Genomic DNA, 19611 nt, shown 5'->3' with positions numbered 1-19611 from the left:
ATCGATATAATGTATCTTATCATATCATACTATCATAGATAACTGAGTCGGAAGGATGTCGTGAGATAAGTAGAATACAACATTTGATACCAACTTATACATAATACATACGAGCCTATAAGACCAAAATAACCACTCGTGTACTGAACATAGGCCGACAATGCCATACAATCTTTTAGGTACATGAAATCTATCTACAAGCCTCTAAGAATACACAATTTTCATAAAGGTCGGGATAGTCCCACCGTACCAAACAATACACGTCTAAATCATACTAACCAAACAAGCAACTCCGAAGCAAATGGAGCGCACCAACATTTTCCACTAAGCTGATAGCCTACTTGGAGGGCTCTCGACCTGTCTATCGGGACCTGGGGGCATGAAATGCAGCGTCCCCAGGCAAAAGGGGCATTAGTACGAATAATCTACCGAGTATATAAGGCATATAAATAAGTACATAACAGATATGGAAGTCTGGATAACTCTGAAATTTATGAAATAATTATAGTGTCATGCATATGCATATGAATGTCATGTCATGCATAGGTACATGTTTCATAACGTCATCAGGCCTCTGAGGGCATCCCATCATATCATCTCGGCCATTGTGGGCAAAATCATCAACGTATACTAGCTGATCAGGTGGTGGTGCGTATAGAACGCCATAACTTTTCCCATATCCCATATACATATATATACATACGCATATATAACTCCATCTGGTCATGGGTAAATGTGCATGTATAAATGCAAGAAATGCATATGAGATACAGCAGTAAAATCTCTCGGTACATCATAAAATCATTATGCCTCTGATTAATACCATGAAATAAACTTTACCAACTTACGTATTTTCGAGACCCATGAACAGATGATAGAATAATATGACACATAGGGAATCAAGAACATAAGCATCTCTAGTATTTCTATAAATAAAGTCATTTATGTCCAAAAAGAAAGAAGGGGTGTCCTTAACATGCATTAGTCGATCCTCTTGACAATCCCTCTAGCACACGTTAGTTGTGATGAAGCACGTAACGTCGAGATCCAAATTGGGAATAATCTGTATGATGTTCTTGGAAAAGGTTGCATCGTACTCCTTTAGAATCGCAAAACTTTATGTTGCTAAAGTTCTAAATAATTTTCGTTGGATTGGTTGAAGAATCACGTTGCTTAATGTAATATTTCGAATCTGATTCAAGTGTTTGAAAATAAAAAGTTGAAAACTTATAAGAATGGTCAATGTTCTCAACCTCTGAGTGTCTTGAGAATGAAAATGTTGTTATTCAAAATCCTAGAATGAAATGTTTTAAATTTAAATTAATATAATGAAATGTGTCTTGAACTTAAGGTATTAGGTTTCCACCTAACCGCAAATGACCAAGAGTCATTTGTTTGATTAGGGGCTTGCTGCCACGTGGGGGTGGGGGTGGGGATTTCTAATCTTATACTATAATCCACTTAATTAGTTGGGTAATATTTCGTTATCCAGTAATTAACTAATTACCCGCATAATTAAGAATTGTCTCAAATTGCTTAAAATTCAACTCATTTTATATACTCTATACATCATACTATCACGGTCAAATATTACCTTGTATGGTACTAGTCCATAAGTATCGAGTATTATAGCTCGACCCGTAGTTTATCCCAAATTGACAACCTTGAACGAAACTCATTTTCTTTGATTTGTGTACCCTTTATCCTCCATGGAACTTGATTATTGATTGTTATATATAGCATAAATATGCTAAAGTTAGGATAATTTTATCCCCAAGTCTATGTCAATTAACTTACGACGAAACTTTAACATAAAAAAATATGGGATGTAACATCATTCCTCCCTTTGGAACATTCATCCTCGAATGTTGACTGATGCACTTATCATTTTCATAACCTATGGCTCTTGCGAATACTTTAGTACTCTCTTTGCCATCTAGGCAACTGTACTGTGAATAAATCCAAAGGCTAGGGCATTCCCCCCTTTAGGCCTCTTTCTCACACCACGACTTGCAGTCGGAATCCTTACAATCTTGTAACTATTGCTACTTATATCACGCAGCCTTTACGATACTCACCTTGTAAGTGTGCCTATGCGACTCTTCTCTCCTTTTTCCTCCAGCTTTTAGCCAATCTCTAGGCCTTACTTTGTAAACATATACAGAGCTTAATAAGATGTCTCTACGGGCATCTATAGGTATACTGAAGTTCTTCGCTCGGTACTTTCTAGAACTACGAATACTGCTATATCTTATTTTATAGACATGGTTATCCATTCGTATGAATTTACTGCATCTACGCTGGTCATACTATACCATAACTCTTACTTCGATTTATCGTTACTGAGGTCTGCAACCAACTTCAGGTTTCTCTCGTTGCTTATCCTTAAGACTGATGGTCTAATCTTCATCTTATACTGTTGAACTTTTATCCATCTATTGTTGATTCACCTTAATATTGATCCATCATCTACCACTAATAACTTGATCTCTTATGTAACACCGCCGCTAGGGCTCCCATCTCATCGGGGCATCTGGAGCAATTAGATTGATCCACCTAGGGGTGATACTATACTTCCATAACCGTACTTGATAGCATCCCAATGTGACTCACCTTATATGGGTGTTTTAGCCCCTTACAATTCAAGTCATTACTCAATCGAAGGCCCAAACGTTATCCTTTATCTATCACAATCACACCCTCATTCTACTACCAGGGTAGCATTCCATCTCTTATAAATGCTACTAGTCTTAGACTCCCTTGAGTTCATTCAGGCTAGACATATCTTTCTATAACTTAGAGGAACATCAACTCCATTGTTTTCACGGGCTTAATCCTGAGGACTTATCCATTTTCGTCATCTTCTCATTTTCCCCTTTCTTATCCTTACTCCTATCTTTCTAAAACCTTGTCATTCTATCATACTTTAGATTGCAACCGATTTCCTTATGCTTTTCTGGAACATCAAGACATCACATCGTCTCTGTTTACCTTGAAAATGATAATTACAATTAAATTTAATTTTGCGGTTCTAAAAATACATGATTTATTTTTTGCTAGTTGTTAGGCAGTAGATGCTAAGAGTGAGACTAAAAAATGAGAAAAGAACTTGAAAGCAGTATGTTTAGGCAAACCGAGTGGTTGAGAATCGGGTCCTCGAGCCAGGTTATACGTGGCCTTAAGACCGAGCTAGATAATGAGTTGTGGATAGCCAATGTAGGACTAACAGTTTTGAGAGCTTTGATATGAGCTATTTATGATCAATAACGAGTAATAAATGAAGAACAATTAATGAGACATAATAAATGTAAAAATAGAATCAAGAGAGAATGTGTTTAAGTTAGAGAGCAGAGAATGTTCTTATATATTGAATGTTGTATATTTGATATTATGTGTTACAAAATGACAAGGGTCCCCTCTATATATGAGGGGGAATCCCAACATAGTACAAACACATTTATTACAAAGATTTGAGGTTGGTACAACCATTTAATGCCACGGTACGGGCTTGAACTAGCTTAATAGACTTGGTCAGCTTTAGTCACATGCCTTGGGAACTTCTCCTTTGTCCATCATAGCCGTTGATCTACACTGCCTCAAGGTCGATCATTGAGAACCCTTGGGGTTGAACCCCAAGCTAAGCCTCGAGCCTCCTAGGGGTGGTCTTATGAAGTGCCATAACGATCATAAAATCAGACCCTCTAATTTTTACCATATATACACCGTCCCCGCGTTTCTTAGATTAAAATGATAAGAAACGATTTTGATGTCGATCTCCTCGAGCCTCTCATGATGACATCATGCCTATGACGTAAGCCTTTTTGATAACTGAGATGTCCCATTGGTTCATCATTACAAAAGCATGCAATGTAGCGACAATTTGTTTTCCCAAAAGCGATAATATCGCCACCGATCTGTTTCCCAAAATGCATTGATTGTGCATGTCGATACGTTTCCCAAAGGCATTGATTGCACCATCGGTTACGATACCGCCTTTCTATAAATGGGAGCTTTCTTGAACCACGACTCGATCCAGTCATTCTTCAACAACCTTTAACTCTTTTCTTCTCCTCATCCTTATCCAAATTCTATTTTCCATGTTTCAAGCCCGTGACCGTAAGGTCACACGGCAACGGTCTCGCCGGTTATGCGATGGCTCTTTCTCAGAGCTTTTCCCCACTAAGTGGGATCGTACTAATTTTTTGTTGTTATTATTGTTGTTGTTGGATCGAAATAATGAGAGAGGGATCTGAAATTATCCCCATATCAGAGGATATGTGGACCGTAAACTGCTGCTCATCTCTCTTAACTTTAACCTGGCGTGACACTTCACTCCTTTTGCTTTCTATGTAGTGAGGTGGTGCTATCCACTGACTTTTGCATCCCACACCAGTGCAATGTCTCAAGAAGTGGCTTCCCAATAGTAGTGCTAGCGATACCCATACTCGCCAAATTTTTCACCAAGCCACAATTTTCCCTGCCTGTTAAAAGTTTTTGCTTTTTGATAGGCTACAACCTCTTCCTCATCTTTTTGCTGCTTCTTTGAGATTCTTGAACACTCCATTTGGAAGATCGAAATGGGCCCCCTGAGAAAATGGTTCTCGCAGATATTGCTTCCGAGGATGTACCTCCGAGAGTAGATTAGACTTTTAGCTATTATTGTTTGCTTCTTTGTTTCTGTGTAAGGACCCCTCGTGGGCCTTTGTAATCATCATTTATTAATACGAAAATTTTTCTTCAATTTGTCTTTGATTTGTGCTGGATTTCCCTTTGTCTGCGTTTGTAAAGAATTTGAGCATGTGACTTTACCGATTGGTCCGAATATCGAGTCCGGTTGTAGGTATTCCCTTGGTTCTTGATTGGTTAATACGATATTCCTTGAAGCCACTTACCATTCCTCGGACTTAGTCCGGATTGACTTGATACAAACTTAGGCCGCCAGAACCTCCGACTTCGAATTGAGTGAGAGTGGGGCCTCGAATTTAAGAATGAAATTTGGCCTTTTAGGCCCCATTAATAGTCCTCGGGGGAGAATTTGCTTGATCATCTGATAATAAATATAGCCCTTAGACTTCCACAAAAAAGTCCCCGAGTGAGAATTTTCTTGAACTCGTGCGGCCTCAAAAACTTAATTTGAACTTAGAGTGAAGATAGCCCTAAGGCGTTGTAGACAGACCCCAGAATGAGGATACGCTTGGACTCAGATGGCCCCTAAGCTAAAGTAACCGAGAAAGTGTTTAAATTGATCTAAAGGGAAAAATAGCCCCGAGGCTTTATTAATAATTCTCGAGAGAGAACTGGCTTGGGCTTAAGTAACCCGAGGGCCAAAGGATCAGGTGAATGACCCCTACTTGTAATAGCAGAGGTCCTTGAGATCGAGTACCATCTCGAGGCTTAGGTTTGTATGGATAGCTCCTTAGAGCTCATAGGTATAGTAAATGGAGATCCTTGAGATCGGGCACCATCGCGAGGCTAGGTTAACCCCCTTTTGGAGCCCGTTCTGTAGTATCAAAGGTCCTCGAGATTGGGCAACATCTCGAGGCTAAATTGGTGTCAACAGCTCCTTAGAGCTTATATTCACTTTGACAGAGATTCTTGAGGTAAGGCACTATCTCTAGGCTTAGATTGATATTGATGGCTATTTAGAGCCTATAGCCATGGTAGCAGAGATCCTCAAGATCGGGTACTATCTCGAGGTTAGGTTGATGCGGGGGTTTTTGATCCCTTAAACGTTGTACGACAGCGTTAATCGCATGACATGGTCATGGAATGATCGAGGTGATCTCGCTGGTACGTCTCCCAGAAGGTGATAATGTCCTATTTAGAATTAATTGGCCTTCAGAGTAGGCGGATAGTCACCGCTTGCTTTATATATCAGTTCGCTCTCCCCTTATTTGAGGGTTCCGCTACTTTGATCAGTTGTCCTTTTAATAGAGTTCTCCTTCCTTGCGTCAGCCTTTTCATCATTTTAATTCAAAGTTTTTGCTTGAGTTTTTATTTTTCTTCTATTGTTTTATCATATCCATGGCTACTACACCCAAATCCATTCACCAAGAAGAGGAGGGTTTGGCCTCTGCTTCCCGCTCGATCGGTGGCACACCGCCGACGTCTGGCGAGCTAACCTCAAGATGCTTTGTCTCGAGGAGGGACCTTTCGTTAGAGAGACCTCCCAATGTCGAGGTCCATTGGGATCATGCATCAAGATTCACTTCATCAATAGGAGAGGGACACCTCGAGGTAGTGAGGAGAGACAGTAGATGGGGAGAAAAGTTGGTACTATAGTACCTTCCCCGGAAGAGAGCATCACGACTCATATAGAGGGGTTTTTAATGTATACATGTGCCCCTTCACGTTGGGCCCTCTCGATAGAGTCATGCTTAACTTCTTTCGAAGATATCAGGTTACCGTGGCATAGGTTCACCCGTCGTTCTAGAGGATAGTGCTGATGATGAGGTTCTTTGCAGAAGAAGCCGGGCTCAAGTTCACCCTTAGCCATCTCATCAGATTGTACCGACCCTTTCATTGCCGAGGTCTGATAGCTTTGCGATGCCGATCCACATGCCCTTTGTTGTCGATGATGAAAAATATGGGGACCGAGGGTGGATGAATCGATTTGTCAGAGTAAGGACTGTCGATATTATCCCAGTGCAGTTCCTGCCGTTTCTTGAGAAATGGAATGTCACACGTAAGTGGTACACTTGCATTTTTATCATTTTTGTTCATGGTGGAGACAGATTCAGTAAAGACGCCTTCTTTTTCTTTTTTACAACAACCCCGTTGATGCCATACGAAGTCCCCGACCTGACGGATTGGTCTTGGAAGCCGGTAGCCCACTCGACCTATGATGAGCGTAAGTGGCGAGACTTATCCAAATGTAGATGGGAGGCAACACACCACGTTACGCGCTGTGTGGTTTGCTTTCTTTGGGTGTACTTTCCTCTATGTGTACTAACTCTGTTATCACAGGTATTGGAGAATTTCTTGAGGTGAGATCGTGCTCCCTCGGATAGGAAGGGGGGTCTTCGGTTTCAGGACCGATGAATAATAACAAACGGAAGGAACCCTCGCATGGCGAAGGTGTTTATTGTTACACCCCATGTTTTCGTACATGAAAGTACACCATGAGTAAATTGATATAAGCCCGGATTGAGATTATTTTTTAGGTTATAACTATTATGTTATTTCAAACAAGTGATAAGCAAATTCATGAAGGTGAGAGGGTAAGGAAATCGAAGAAAATAAATTTCGTCAAAGTTTGACATTTTGGGATAAAATACGATCCGAGCTATATAATACCCAATATTTATGGACTAGTACCATACAAGTGAAACGACCCAAACTGATGGGCTGCGACAGGTGCTTGAGTCCTACCTGTCAAACACCCCTAAGCATGAGTCTAAGATATGAACCTGAATAACCTCTGTTGAATTTCGAAAATAACATAAATGAAGGAAACCTGCCAAAAAGGCATAAGTACGTGTACATGCAGAATATAGTGGGCGAGCCGGCAAGGCTGCTGTAGACAACTATACATCAAACTGAAAGCCGATAAGGCCACATACAACCTAACAAGACATATTGTCTACAGACCTCTAATAGAAACATAACTGTACAAAGATGGGACTGAGCCAACTCTCGTCGGATCAAGTGGAGCACGCCAACTCTCATCGAGCATGAAACGCAAGCCCCATGAAATAGGGCGTCAGTACAAAAAATGTACTGAGTATGTAAGGCATGAAAATTAGTACGTAAAAGACATAGATGAAACATGGAATACAGAAACACATCTATAAATCTGAATAACTTTATAAATTCTGTAACGTTTATAATGTCATGCACGTGCGTATAAATGTCGTTTCATGCATAGGTATGAGTGCACATAATATCATCAAGCCACTAAGGGCATACCATCATATTGTCTCGGCCACTGTGGGCAACATCAACGACATATACCAGCTGATCAGGTGGTGGTGCGTATATAACGCCGTAACCTTTTCCATATTCCATATACATATATTTACATAATACGCGTATACAACGCCATCTGGTCATGGGTCAATACACATGAGTGAAATGCAAGAAAAATATGTAATAATCTCAATATTCCTTATGGATAGACTTTGCTAACTACGTATTATTCTAGGACCCATGAACAAAAGATAATAATAATTTTTATGGGGAATCAAGAATATAGACACCCCTACTATTTCTATTAATAGAGTAATTCATGGAAACTGTGTATTTGCTCATTTCTTCAATATAATTTGGATCATACCAAAAGAAAGAAGGGAGGGCCTTAACATACCTATTTCTTAAATTATTTGAACAAATCTGCTTCTGCGATATTTACACTGGATTTCCTTGAAATTGGAATGAACATGGCTTAAATTTGAAATTTGGACAAAAATGATTTCTGTTTCCAAGTTCTTGGTTTCAACGTTACTTGGTTTCAAATATCTTAGGACTTAACTTTAAGTCAAAGATATGAATTGAAGCTAAAGACATATTGTCTTTATGGATCAGATTTTTACAAGTCTTATTAAGACTTATCTTTAAGTTACTTTAGACATAGACACCTATTATATTTTAATGAGTCATCCTTCCTAATTACTGGCCTTGTGCCACATTTTTTTTGGGCATAATTAGTTAAGTTTTGTCCGCTTATTAGTTAACTGGGTAATGTTTTTTTACCCGATAATTAATCAATTACCCGCATAATTTAAAAATTACCACAAATTACTTAAAATTCTATTTATTTTTAAAATACTTCATGTATACTTTATATATTATACTACCATGGTTATATGGTACCTTGCATGGTACTAGTTCATAATTATCGGGTATTATCGTTCGACCCGTATTTTATTCCAAATTGGCCATTTTTAATGAAACTCGTTTTATTTAATCCGTGTACCTCTTTATCCTCCGTAACCCTTATTTATCGCTTGTTATCAATAGCGTAAGTACGTTAACGTCAAGATGATCTCATCCCCGAGTCTACGTCAGTTAACTAAAAACGAAATTTTAACGTACGAAAACGCGAGACATAACATCCTCCCCCCTTTAGAAACATTTGTCCTCGAATATTCAACTCCCCGTGATCCATATAACTTTGGCATGGTCGCCTTTGTAACAACACTACTACCAACTCTTCCTATAGAAGCTTAATAATCCAATGCCACATCGAACCACAATAATCAATAGCGACAATGGTCTCACATGACCAACGGCAATAACCAACACAAGAATTTATACACGTACCTTATGATTATGACGTCTCAGTCGGACCCTTATTTGGAGGAGGAAATAAGTAGGGATATCTAGACTTTATGTTTTCCTCGGCCTCCCAAGTCATTTCTTCTACATTGTTGTTTCTCCAAAGTACTTTCACGGAGGCTACCTCCTTATTCCGTAGCTTGCGGGTTTGTCGGTCTAAGATGGCAACCGGAGTTTCCTCGTATGACAAGTCCTCTGTAATCTGTACATCATCTGTGGGCACCACTCGAGTAGGATCGCCAATGCACTTTCGTAACATAGATACTTGAAAAAACGGATGGATATACTCTAATTCCGAGGGCAATTCTAACTCATAAGCTACTCCGCCTACTCTCCGGATGATCATATAAGGCCCAATATACCGTGGGCTAAGTTTACCTTTCTTGACAAACCATATCACACCCTTCATAGGCAACACCTTTACGAATACCCAGTCATCAACCCGATCTCTAAGTCTAGTCGCCGCACATCAGAATATGACTTTTGACGACTCTGAGCTGTCAATAGTCGATCCCGAATCAATTTTCCTTTTTTTATGGCTTGTTGAACCAAGTCTGGCCCGTGTAATCCAGATTTTCCAACATCAAAACACCCTATAGGCGACCCACTCTTCCGTCCATAAAGAGCTTTGTATGGAACCCTCTGATAAGAGGTAGATTATCATCCCAGCTACATTAGAAGTCTATTACGCAAGCTCGTAACATATCCTCCAGTGTTTGAATAGTACACTCAGCCTGTCCATCTGTCTATGGATGAAATGTTGTAGAAAGACTTACTTGAGTCCCCAATCCTTTTTGGAAGGACCCCTAGAAGTTAGCTATAAATTGATCTACTCAATCTGAGATAATAGATACAGGGACGCCATGCAGTCATACTATCTCCTTAATATAAAGCCTCGCATAATCCTCTGAGGAATATATAGTTCTGATAGGCAGAAAATGGGCTAACTTTGTAAGCCTATCAACAATCACCCATATCGAATCGAACTTACGCTGGGTACGAGGTAATCCTATGATGAAGTCCATATTGATTACTTCCCATTTCCAAGTCGGAATCTCCATAGCCTGCAGTAATCCACCGGGTTTCTGATGCTCAATTTTAACTTGCTGACTGTTAGGACACTGAGCAACAAACTTTGCTATATCCTTTTTTATTCCGTCCCACCAATATACTTCCCTGATATCATGATACATCTTTGTTGCTCCTGGATGGATAGAATAACGAGAATAGTGAGTTTCTCCTATAACCTGCCGATGCAGCCCTGCAATATTAGGCACACATAATCATCCTCGATATATGAGGACACCATCTCCTGTAATTTCAAATGGCGTCTTCTCCTTCTGAAGCGTTTTATCCCTATAATGAACTGATACAGGATCCTTGTACTGGAGTTCATTTAATTCAGTTACTGAAGAGGATGTTGTCATATCCTGAAGAGTAATTCCAATGTTACCTAAGTCCAGTAACTGAACTCCAAGACTAGCTAGTGTCGCACCCCCTTTTTCTCGCGAAAATCGGGTTTGTGACATTTGGAAGGACAACTCGTTCCCCTTCGGGAATTGGGTTTTAATTGAAGAGTCCTCACCTAATGATTAAAGTGCATTAGGACACTAGGAGGGGTTTGTTTTGCGTAACCAGAGATTGGGTAAGGGCTTGAAATTATCCCAAGGGGAAGGTGTTAGGCACCCCTCAGGATCCACTAGTGTGGTTCCCGACCAAACTATTGTTGTGACTTAAGTGCAAATAACACATACGCAAATAAAGGCTTCAAATAAGTGGGGATTTTCACGTAATGGTTACAAATAAACAAAAGTAAGAAAAATGAACTAAAAGAGTTGATTTTCTTAAAAGAAATGGTTTAAAAAAAGATTTAAAAGAAACAAAGAAAACAAAGGAAAGGGGGGTCCTAGGTTTATTAATAATATGGATCATCCCACACAACATCTGGTAATCACTCCTCAATAAGGGGCTACACGTGATGTTATTGCGTGGTCATCATATCCATATCTACCATTCCCACCCTCTTAAGATATTAAAAAGCAGAATGGTCTCGTTTACTTATTGCATGCTATTACCCGCCCCAATCCTATCAGCCTCGGAGGCACTTAGGACTACTAATCCTAGAGGGAGGAGGTATTGGGCTTATTTGTGGTTTCAAAAGGTAAAATACCAAGGCGACAAACAAAACACATATAACAAGTTTGGGGAAGCATATAAATAGATAAAAGGGCTCAAACAGACCTCCTTAAATCAAAGAAAAGCATATAGTTTAGCATGTCTTACACGTACTGATTAGGGTCTGATTAAACTTAATAGTTGGGGCAGACTAATTTATTGCATATTTCAGATAAGAAGCCCGAATCAGGCCTGCCTGCTAGTTGTAGTTAATAAAATCTGATTCAGTTTATAAACTTCCCTATGGCTTGCCTAAGTGTTAGACGAAAACCTATAGGCATGATATCTACTGATTTCAGAAAAGATGAAGTATACTGATTTTAGAAAAAGATTGTCAGTTATTCAGGAAAGACGAATTTTGACAAAAGATCATAAATTCTGCAGACGTTAGACAATGACTTTAGATTTGTAGATGAGTGAGACGCTTCAGACTTAGTTATTAATTCCTATAGACATGCTTTTTAGGCGTTGTTGATTTTAAACACTTTTACAGACATAGCAAGAGTGCAGAAATCCTATAGGCATGGCATTTAAATGTTGTACTTCATTTAAGCCTATGAACATGATATCTAAATGCAGTTAGTTGTTTAAGACCTATAAATAAGTTTGCCTAGTGACAGATGCATATGCAAGATTCGGATTTCCAGTTAACTATGAGCATGGTATCTATATGAGAGATGCAGAAATTTAACTATATGCAGGATATCCATATGAATGCAGAATTTAAAAAACCTATAGGCAGGATATCTATATGGGTGCAAAATTCCTTATAGGCATAGTATCTACATATTAAAGTGCAGAATTCCTAAAGGTAGGATATCTTTGTGATATGCAGAAATCAGAAACCTATAGGCAGGATATCTATATGGGTGCAGAATTCCTTATAGGCATAGTATCTACATCAGAATTCTTATAGGCAGGATATCTATGTGATATGCAGAAATTAGAAATTCCCTATGAGCAGGATATCTACTCCTTTTACATGCATAGTTACCTTGCCCTTTTCACTAACCATCCCCATAAGTTATTATAGTCCAAATAAAATAAAGAAAAATACATCAGAAATTGAAAATTACAACCAAGGGGAGCCTGATTCAGACTTCCTGTCTAAAGTATGAAGTAAACCAACTCCAAAGATCATGTTTTAAAGTTTTTTTTCCCACTTGGGTGTGTCAGAGTTCCCCAAGAGTTTCATAAGAACTCCGGGCAGTGCTTACACCTAAAAGTATCACCATATTAAGCCAAAGTGCAGTGTGGAAGGGCCAGCCCTCAGGTGTCCAAGTTCAGAGGGAACTCAAGGTCCCAAGGCAAGGCTCACAAGAGAGGGGCAGAACTTAGGAACTAGGAGAGAGTGTAAGTGCAGAATTCTGAAAGGGGGAAAGGGAAAAGGAAACAACACACATGGGGATATAGGGAATGAGGAGTTGCAAGAGGTAAAAAGCAGGCTAGTGGGCATAACCCAACAATGGGAGATGCTGGCACACCCATAAGCCTACTGGAACACATTGTTTAGAGGTTAGGATCCCCTAAGGGATCAAGTTCAATCCATAGACAATAACATGTATAATGCCATGTCTTAAACTGTAACTCAAAGCACATAAAAGGAAATAGGAATAAGGATTCATAGCAGAAACAAGGAAAAGGGAATCAACATGCTAGTTTAAGTATTTAACTCTGCAGAAGTAGTAAAGTAGATATAGATGCAAAAATTTGTAAGTAAACACATTGTAGGGATGCTGAAATTTGAAATTAGGACATACCAGTTTTAAAGAAACAAGTAGAGAAAATGCAGTAGTCTGGTTAAAACCTCAGTGCATACAAGAAGAGAGAGTTCTATTATGTGAGTAAGAGTTAAGAAGAGATTGTGAATTGTGTCGTCTTCCGTGTGAAGAAAGGTCATGCCCTTTTATAGTGTAAAAACCAAGTAGAAATAAGGTAAGAAATAATTGAAGAGTTGATTGTCAATCAATTACACAAGACTCCCTTTAGTTAAGGGATTCAGATTCAAATGGGTATAAACCAATTAAGGAAAGAAATTAAAAAACACTTTGTGCAAAGTAGGCAATTAGGGGTGAATACATAAGAGTTATTTAAGTATGGGGTTTTTGAAATACCAGTAAATCAAAAGGGTTTGAGATTTTGTATGAATGAACTGAGTCAAAAGATGGGAAAGGTTTTTAACTTAAGGGAAATCAACAAACAATGGAAAGGGAATCAATTAGACCCATATTCAGAGGGAAGTAGGAACTAATCACAAATTTAGAAGCTATTTTAAAGGGAAGTCTATCATATATAGGGAGCATACGAACATGTTAAGCATGAAGGAAGACTATAGTATCATTGTAAAATCAGTAGAAAATCCAGTATAGAAAAGTTTAGCAAAAGGTCAGAGTCGTATGAAAGCAAGGAACGGGTCTGAAAGAGTTAGGGGTTTTGAAATAAACCCTAAGTTCAATCAAATCACAAAATCAAGCTTGGCGGAACCCCAAAATTCTAGGGTTTCCACACTGAATCAAGTACAGAGATGAGAAGGCAAGTAGTTGAAACAGGCTCAGAGGTTTTAGTTGAAACCTCTTGCATGCTTCTTTCATCAACAGAAACTCATGAGAAAAACATGATAGCAAAGTAACATTCGGAACACAGTAGAAATACTTAAAAGAAAAACACTGATAGGAACAGTAAAAGAAACATGCTTAAAAGATTTTTCAGAAGAAACTTAAACAGGGCTTAATAGAAGGAAAATAAGGAAACTTAAGAACTTAGCAGGAAAATACAGTAGGTGAATCATGCTGGAACATAGTAGAAGACAAAAAATATAAGAACACAATAGAAAAGCATATGAGAACATAGTATGGAAAACATGGTAGAAGAACATACAAGCATGGAGTATATAAAACATAGTAAAAGAACATACAAGAACGGAGTGTAAAAACTCAGTAGAAGAACATACAAGAACGGAGTGTAAAAACTCAGTAGAAGAACATACAAGGTAGAAGAAAACATAAGAACACAGTAGAGGCAAATAAACACAAAAGACAAAGGAGAGAAAGTCAGAGAAAGACTTAAACATTTTCGGAAAACCCTAGATCGGAAATGAAGTGTTTTTGAAAGAAAAGTTAGGGAAATCATTTGAAAACTCAAGGATAGCACAGATACACAGCGAATCTAAGGATATCGGAGAAAACCTCAAAGGGTTAGGGTTTCAAAAGAACCCTAAAAGTGAGATAGGCTTTGAAAGGTCACCAATCTGAGTCGGAGAGGTCGGAATCAGGATCAAACCACCATGGTATGCCGGAGTAAAGATGAAGATGGTCATGGAACCTTGAATCGACAGAGGTCTGGGTGAAAACCTTCGAGGTCAGGCCTCGAATCATCAGGTATCAGGCGCGTGGGAGCAAAAGAAGGTGAGTATAAGGCTCCGAGAGCCTGAGAAGCCATGGATTCCGATGGGTTTCAAGGTGGAGGTGGTGGTAAGAGACAATTAGGGTTTAGGAATGTTCGAGAGAGTTTGAGAGTTCAGAGGCGGATGGTAGGTGAGAAATGAGAAGGTTAGGGTGGTCGTTTGGGTTAAAAAGGTAAGAGTGAATAGGGGTCGTTGATCTCAGAGATCACCGGCCAGGATGAGAGGGGTCTGGGTCGGGTAGGATTTAATCGGGTCTGGGGAGGGTTTAAATTAAAATTGGGTTGGGGAATTGAGATTGGGAATTGGTTTCATTTGGGGCTCATATAAGGCTAAAATTGAAATAAATGGGGCTAACATTTAAATAACCATTTCCCTTATTTATTTTATAAAAATAGTAAAATAATTTAAGGAAATAAATTAAAGATACTAAATAGATTAATAATATGTAAATATTAAATTAAAAATACTGGAATAAAATTTGTAATTATAAACACAATTAAATCTTAAAATAGGATAAAATTGCAATTATATGCAATTTAACTTTAAAAAGCTAAATAAATCTGTAAAAAATGTGCAAAAATTATATTAGCTATATTTTGGTATAAATATGAGAATTCAATAAAGGAGTTACCAAAAATGATAATTTGGAAAATAATTATTGGTTTTTTCTAATAAAATAAGGCGATAAATTGATTTAAAAATCTTTTAAAAATTGGAAAAATAATAAAACACTTGGACATGCTTATATATGAATACGTATGCTATTTTGAAAGTATTTTGCATATAAAAATATACGGGAAAAAATTGGGTATCAATAGCTAGCTGATGAACGTCATGGGCTATTCTCCTCTTTTCTGGTTGTAAATACGACATGCTACCCATAGATCTACGGCTGAGGGCATCGTCTACTACGTTCGCCTTCCCTGGATGGTATAAAATATCAACGTCATAGTCTTTAAGTAGCTCCAACCATCTCCTTTGATGTAGATTCAATTCTTTTTGCTTGAAGATGTACTGGAGGCTCTTATGATTCGTATAGATATCAACATGAATGCCATACAAGTAGTGCCTCCACATCTTTAGTTCATGAATTACTGCGGCTAACTCTAAATTGTGGATCAAGTAGTTCTTCTCGTGCTATATTAGTTGTCTAGAAGCATAAGCCACAACCATACCATGCTGCATCAGCACATAACCCAATCCAACGCCTTAAGCGTCACAATAGATAATGTAACCATCAGTCCCTTCTGTAAGCGTTAGAAGCTGTGTTGACGTTAATATGTCCTTTAATGCCTGGAAACTCCGTTTGCAAGCATCGGCCCATTGAAACTTTGCTCCTTTCTGAGTCAACTTTGTCAAAGGCACTGAAAGGGTAGAAAATCTCTCTACAAATCTCCTGTAATAACCTGCCAAACCGAGGATGCTATGGACCTCCGTCGGTGTTGTGGGTCTAGGCCAAGTCTTTACTGACTCAATCTTTTGTGTATCCACCCGGATGCCTTCACCCGAAATGATATGCCCAAGGAAAGTTATAGAGTTTAACAAGAATTCACATTTAGAAAATTTTGCATACAACTTCCCTTCTTGTAGAACTCTGAGCACAGCACGCAGATAATCAGCATGCTCATCCTCTAAACGAGAATACACCAATATATCATCGATAAATACAATTACGAACAGATCTAAAAAAGGCCTGAACACACGGTTCATCAATTCCATGAATACTGTTGGGGCATTGGTCAGACCGAATGACATAACCCGAAACTCAAAGTGCCCATATCTAATCCTGAATGTTGTCTTCGGAATATCTTCATCCTTAACCCTTACCTGATGGTATCCAGAACACAAGTCTATCTTTGAAAAACACTTGGCACCTTGCAACTGATCAAATAAATCATCAATTGTCGGGAGTGGGTACTTATTCTTGATTTTCACCTTATTCGGCTGCCTATAATCAATACACATTCGTAAGGAACCGTCTTTCTTTCTTACAAACAAAACACTTGCTCCCCACAGTGACGTACTAGGTCTGATAAAGCCTTCAAGTAAGTCCTTTAATTGTTCGTAAACTCTTTTAGCTCTGCGAGGGCCATTCAATAGGGGGGAATAGATATTGGGTGAGTATTTGGTATTAGGTCAATAGAAAACTTAATTTCTCACTCTGTGGGTGACCCAGAAGCTCATCGAGAAAAACATCGGGAAACTCATTCACCACAGTGATGGACTGAATGGTTGGTGACTCCACTTCCACATCCTGAACCCAAACTAAGTGATAAATACAACCCTTTCGGATCATCTTCCTTGCCTTGATATAGGAAATGAATCTTCCTCTCGGCGATGCCGTATTACCTTTCCACTCCAAAACAGGCTCCCCTCGAAAATTGAAATCGAACTATTTTTGATCTACAATCAACATTGCCATGACAAGAAGCCAACCAATCCATACCCATTATAACATTAAACTCTACCATATCTAACTCGATTAAGTCTGCTACGATAGTTCGACCATGAACTACTATTATACAACCCCTATATACTTGCTTAGCTATCATCGAGTCCCCAACCGGTGTAGATACCTAAAAAGGTTTAACCAATTCAGGTTTTATTCCAAACATACCAGCAACTAGAGGAGTAATATATGATAAGGTGGAACCTAGATCAATCAGTTCATATACATTATATGAGGAGACTGATAATATACCTGTAACAACATCAGGCGATGACTCTTGGTCATGTCATCCTGCCAACGCATAAATGCAGTTTTGAGGGCTGCTCGAGCTAGATGCTCTGCCTCTACCTCTACCACGACTCATTAGTCCTTGGGGACCTTGCCCAGAGGGGCGTACTGATGATGACTGAGCTATTCTTGCGTCACCTCTTATCGGACAATCCCTCATAACGTGGCCCTGATAACCACAAGTATAACAAACACCTAACCCCATATGGTACTGTCCGGTATGCTGCTTACCATATTGAGTACATCGTGGCAAGGGCGGCCTCATCAGATTTGACTCACCCTATACTGTGAACCTAAGGCCCTGAAATTCTGACCAGACCCTAAATATGTATAATGGCCGAATCTATTACCACTAAACTGAGGGGGCGCGCTAGCCGAGGGTTGGGATGGATACCTCGAGTACTACTGCCTCTGACAACCTCGTAACACACCAGAAGGACCCGAAAACCTCGCTCTCTTATTCTGGGCCCTATCATGCTCACGATCGGCCCTCTATTTCTGTTTATGCTCCTCTATACCCTGAGCGTATGCCTGAATACGAGAAATATCCATGTCTGGCTGAAGCGAGACCAACATATAATCGTTAAGCAAGTAAGGTTCTAATCCCATCACAAACCAGTGAACCCGATCCTCTATCTTAGATACAATAGTGGGAGCATACCTAGCCAACAAGTCAAACTGAAGACAGTACTCCTGAACACTCATGTTACCCCGTGGAAGGGTCAAGAACCTATCAACTCTGGCTCGCCTAAGCTCTGGTGGCAGATAATGACGAAGAAAAGCTTCTGTAAACTCCTGCCATACTGCTGGAGGGGCATCCTCACCTCTGGACAATTCCCAAGACTCGTACCAATTAACTGCAACATCTCGTTGCCTATAGGAAGCTAGCTCAACTGACTCAGTCGCAGTGGCCTTCATTATCCGTAATGTCCTTTGTACTCTATCAATAAATACCTGAAGGTCCTCATACGGATCTGCCCCAATGAATACATGAGGGTCTAAATTAATAAAGTCACAAACCCTTACGCTCACAGACCTATCTACGTGACCAATACCTACTTCCTGACACTGAGCCTGCGCGGCTACTAATCGGGTCAATAACTGAATAACATCTCTCATCTCCTAACTAGGTGCATCCGGCTGAGGTGCTGCATGTACAAGGGTGGGCGCTGGAGTTGGTGCCCCTCGGAGCTCTTTTGGAAAGGGAAGGGTATGTGAAGTCTGAGATGGAACCTCACCATGAGACTCTCCCCGAGACCTGGTAACTCGTGGCGCTCGACTAATAGTCTCACTAGCCATAGACATTCCCTTTTGGGCGACTGTACTCTTTTGAGGCATTGCCAAAAATATAGCATATTGTTAGGAACATGAATTCTTGTATCGCACGATCTGAGATAAAAAGAGAGGATAACATCCTATATGTCATGTAGCCTCCTGTTTATAAATGTGGTGCACGATACACCAATAAACAAGACTCTACTAGACACGGTCTGTAGACAACCCTAGGACAGAACTGCTCTGATACCACTTTTGTCACGACTCAAACCGATGGGCCGCGATGGGTTCATGAGTCCTACCTGTCAAACACCCCTAAGCATCCGTCTAAGATATGAACCTGAATAACATCTGCTGAATTTTGAAAATAACATACATGAAGGAAACCTGCCAACAAAATATATGTACTTGCACATGCAGAATACAGCGGGCAAGCCGGCAAGGCTGCTATAGACAACTATACATCCAAATTGAAAGCCGACAAAGCCACATACAACCTAACTAGACATATTGTCTACAGACCTCTAATAGAAATATAACTGTACGAAAACGAGGCTGAGCCACATCATACCCATATATATGTATGTGTATGTATGTATGTATGTATGTATGTATGTATGTATATATATATATATATATATATATATATATATATATATATATATATATATATATATATGTATATATATATATATATATATATGTATGTATATATATATATATATGTATGTATGTATGTATGTAT

This window comes from Nicotiana tabacum, chromosome 1, assembly GCF_000715075.1.
Source record: "Nicotiana tabacum cultivar K326 chromosome 1, ASM71507v2, whole genome shotgun sequence".
Taxonomy (NCBI): Eukaryota; Viridiplantae; Streptophyta; class Magnoliopsida; order Solanales; family Solanaceae; genus Nicotiana; species Nicotiana tabacum.
The sequence above is the reverse complement of the archived record's forward strand: the minus strand, read 5'-3'. Positions refer to the sequence as shown.